The sequence below is a fragment of the Drosophila sechellia genome, chromosome 3R (assembly GCF_004382195.2).
Source record: "Drosophila sechellia strain sech25 chromosome 3R, ASM438219v1, whole genome shotgun sequence".
Lineage (NCBI taxonomy): Eukaryota > Metazoa > Arthropoda > Insecta > Diptera > Drosophilidae > Drosophila > Drosophila sechellia.
This window is the reverse complement of record NC_045952.1, coordinates 15,012,542-15,017,394: the sequence shown is the minus strand read 5'-3', so window position 1 is coordinate 15,017,394 and position 4,853 is coordinate 15,012,542.

Sequence of the window (4,853 nt, the reverse complement as noted above, 5' to 3'; positions counted from 1 at the left end):
ATGGCAATTTTTAATTCGATACCTTTAAAAATAAGTTACGGAAAATCAGTTCAGACTTAAATAAATTATTCTTCTTAAGTTCTTATTCTCATTTTATTTGAAGTGAAATACAAATTTGGTAATTTATTTTTAGCCTCATTAATCATACGCACTGTTGACAACTGACTGATTGATGACTTCAACTGATAACTATCGATTCTAAATATTGTTTTTTTTTTCATTTTTAATATGAATCTTAGCTGTGTAGTAGCAGTTGTTACTCCTGTAAATGAATACCTGAAATTTAATAAATTGTGCACGTAATCAGGACCCCAGGTTAATTGGTCATCCTTTGCACAAATAGACCCACAAAGAAGTGCCCGAATGCGTTTGTGTTGGGCCGGAATGCTCGATAAATACCTTCCTGGAACGTTAAAAGTTGTTCAATAAATAAATTGGCTCAGACGGTCGTCAGTCGGCTTGTCCCCGGCCGTGTGAAGTCTGTAATTTGCCAACGAAAAAGAAAAAATGTTTAATTTATTCACGTTAATGAGCCGCATCTGCAATGGCACCACAGTGGGTCTCCCAGCCAGTGCCTTTTATCAGATTTATTATTAAGTGCATTTATGTGTATTTTATGCAAATTTAATTTCATATTTCTTTAATTTCAATATAGAACCATGTGCTGTACACTTGTGCTGGCCAGCCAGTCGGCCCGCAATGCGTATTGCATAATGATAATTCCGGCGAGGATCACAAAATTTATATGCTTTTAATTGCATTGCAATGGCAGTTTCATTATGCAATATTCCCCAATCCAACTAATTATGCGAATATGCTGCGTGTGTTAATATGAAAACAATTTTAGTTTTTCATTTGCCATTAGCGACTAACCGGACGGCGGCTGTGCCAAAATTATGACACAAAAATGCGACAAAACCATTTGGCTAATTGTCTCTGGGGCATTTAATTAGTTGGCCAACAGTGAAAACACTCTTTTTGGCCATCAATCCATCGACGCCGAATGCTGTCAAATAATCGAAGGTAAGTCAGTAAGGTTGCCAAATTGGCACAATTGATAATTTCATTGAAACACTCAATCAACAACAACTGGCAAATGCTTATAAATCGGAATGTCCCCCCTCCCCGGTTCAAGCCCCCCTGCAAAAAGCCAATGTCTATATTTAAGTTTAAATGGCACTTTTCTCAAAAGGCTCAGCAGAAAACAGGCTGACTGACATCCAAAGAGACAAGCTGCCAATTCGTGCAGTCGACGTGCATAAAACTAAAAGAGTCAGCACAACACACTGGCTGACTAACTGGGGGGGTTTTTGGGGGGTTTGGGGGAAGAAGAAAAAAAACATTGAAAATCAAAAACGAGCAAAATTTTTGTTATTGCATTTGAAAATGGCAGGCGTGGCAGGGGCGTGCACGTGGGGCGTGACTGGGGGGCGGTTGAATTGCCGAGCCCATGCATGCGATTGCACTCTCAGTGCTCCGCATGTCCTTTTGCTAGTTTTTTGCTTGTTTGCCCCTGCAACCTTTATCCTTCGTCCTGTCCACTTTTTCTTCTATTTTTTTTCTTTTTTGTGCTTCTCTGTTTTTCGTTTTTGTTCTGGGAATGGCAATTGAATGGTGAAATTTCGTAAAATGCAGTTTGAGCGCACGCCTGAGACGAGAGATGAGACAGTCAAGGCTGAACGACAGCAAAACGCAACAGCAACAGCAGCAGCATCAACTGGACAGCAGCAACAACAAGTGGAACAACAATAGACATAACAACATGCCTTCAAGTTGCTCCTCGACGTCCATCTATATATCCACTATATGTATAGAGATGCCGTTCAGTCACGCCGAATCGTGCCTTAGGAACTCTCGAGCTCCGAATTCCGCCAACTTGGTAAGTTGATGTGACCCCGGTTTTTATGATTGCCACCCATAAAAGGCCAAAGTTTAATTTGAAATCGACGTACGCAAAAGTCATTTTGAAAAATCCTCTGCCCCGGTTTTTGACACTTCGTGCGAGTTCCAAAGTTTACAGAGCACGAATATAAGGATTTATATAGTTAAAAACCAAACAAATAATGCTCATTTAAAGTCTATTAACTAATTTAAGGATAATTTGCTCACTTTGCGATTTGAACATTTTTATCATAGCATTTAGTCCACTTAACTAAATATATTGTCTACCAGGTCTGCTAGTTAAAGTTCGCCCTTTAAACCAAAGAAAAGACTTAACAGCTTGTAAAGCTGTTCTTATTCACATAAACACATCGTTTATGAACAACACAATAGCTTTTCCTGCTAAGTAAGAAAATACGTACGACATTTTCTAGGTAACCCACAAATCATTCAATGAAAGATGTCGTCATTTTCTTTCTCTGCCTTAATAACTTTATGAAATTGACGGTCTGCATTTTTCAGGCCAATCCAAGCCAAGCCAACTTCCGAGCTCCGAGTTCCAAGTTCCATCTCTGATGCCAATGACCAAGTCTCAATTTGGTGAGCCCTTCATTTCGCTCCATGTGGCCCCCGTGCGCCTGTTTGTTTGTGTGTTTGTACTTTTGGCTTTGTGCTGTGTGATTTTTGGGGCAAAGTGGGCGGTTGCCGGCAGGGAATGGGGGGCGTGGCACGGCGGTCAGGTTGCTGCAGTGCCAAACTGGTTGTTAGGGCCGCCAGCAGAAAACGTGGAGCCAGCAAAGTGAGCAGCCGGAGCGGCAAACTCCGACATGCCACACGTATGCACACAATGAACAGTGCCAGTGCATTGCTCATACGCAACGTTGGCCAAGTTTCCCGCCCACAGGTGGAATGGCCGGGCATGGATATACGTATATAGAGGAATAGGCCAGGAAAGTCGCAGTTGTTTGGCAAAATGTACTCAGCCAAAAAGGTAAGGGCGGCATAGGTATGACAGCCCAGACCAGCAATTCACATGCGACTGCAGGCGACCCTGCAAAGCCAAAGCCAAAGCTTTTCCCTCAGAGTTTTCCTCGAGTTTTCCGAGCTATTCGGTCCTCGCAATTTGCTGCACATCATAGCTGGCAGACAGCTGTCTCTCAATGACTGTTTTTGTAAATTGGCGCAAGATATTTCCCCGATGCCAGTTAATAGACACCCCCAATTTACCGGTGAATATGCCCCGAAAAGCAGTTACTAATTAAAAACTCTGCACTTCATTTCCCAGGCTTTCTCGTTTTCCAAGCCTCTTTTTTTTCACATCCTTAATTTTTACCATGTTGTCCATGTTTACAGGACCCACAGAGTCTGTCATGTGCAGTCCGTGCGGCTAAGCAAGTTGCCTGTCTGCCCGTTGCCATCTATTTTGGTCATGGGCAGTCAGTTAAAGGCTCGTCATTCGTTTGTTTATTGTGCGCAATGATTGCAAGGAGCCTTAAAACTGCTGTGATTGCCCAAACCGGGCTTGACTTGGCCTGACTCGCATCTGAATCGGAATCGGAATCGAAATCGGGGACTCGGAATCTCCCCGAGAATCCGATAGATTGAGTCCCCTGCTCCCGTGTGCAAATCGTTGGAAACAAAAATCACATATTGTGCACACGTACGCCAGCTTAGAGGCCACCCCAGTTCCAGTTTGCTACCGCTCCGCCCCGTCTTCTCTCATCCAGCCCCGAATTGCACTCGCAATCCTGGAGAGTCCTGCAGTCGGACGGTATGCCATGGCCATGCCATGCAATTTTTCCCAGGTAACAAAATGAATTGCCTGCCGGCTGGCTAGCTAGCTGGCTGGCAGGCAACGTCTGCTTTTGCCGCTGCAACTGCCGCCGGTTTAGGTGCTCCATGCTGCTGCTGCGGCTGACAGTGTCGCATGCTCAAAGCGGACTATTTGCTGTTATTCCACTGATATTTTGAGAGTTCCACCAGTCACACGGCAAAAAAAGAACTGCACAAATCGGACAAAAATTGCTTGGTCATTCGCCATTTTATAGCGTATGTTATGAACATATCTACTAACATGAATTCTGTTTAATATCTTCGATTATATCAAGAAATATTTTATTAATAGTTGTTTTTGGCTGCATCTGGGAACTTTTTAGTACTTTCATGCAAAAGCATGCCTCAATATATTTAATGCTTAAATAAAATAAGAGAATTTATATAAGGTATTTGACCAATAACATTACATTTAATGTTAGCTCATAGTTCTTGAACCTTAAGTATTTTTAAAGCTTTAACTTCATATTGAATAGACGCATGCAAATGATTTTTGGTTGGAAAACTGCCTTAATTGCTGACCAATTTCATCGGCACTTTATTCTCAGTGATGGCCAGACCATCGAGAGTGGAGTTTGGGGCCAATAGTACATATAGATGAGTGCAATTTACCGCTAACAATGCCATGCACTGGTAGTTACAACAAATGTTAGGCGCAGCCAACAACCGCAGCCCATTCGAATGGGAAAATGGGGAAAATAGTGGGGAAAGCTGGGAAAACTGGGAGAGCGGGGCAGGAAGGGGGATATGTGGGGAGAGGACTAACTACTTGGTAGCTACCTAACGACTCGCACACACTACCTACATTACACTACAACAATGCCGTCCTTCCATACATACTACATATGTTGACCATGGAAATGCATAAATAATGCGGCACAGCGGGTGGGGAGGCCGAGGGGATATGGCCTACAACCGTTAGCCAGGAGTCACTAGCCTGGTCGGCTGGATGGCAGGATTGCAGGACTGCAGGTCCTGCGACGCTCACTGTTTGCCATATTCGAACATTCGCATCAGGATTTCCCGCCATTGTACTTTTTGGCTTTTGTTTATTTACAGTCAGCGCAAAAATGTTTGTTATGCTCGGGATGTCCTGTCTCTGTGGTTCTCTCTTTCTCTGTGTGTGTGTGGTGTTATCC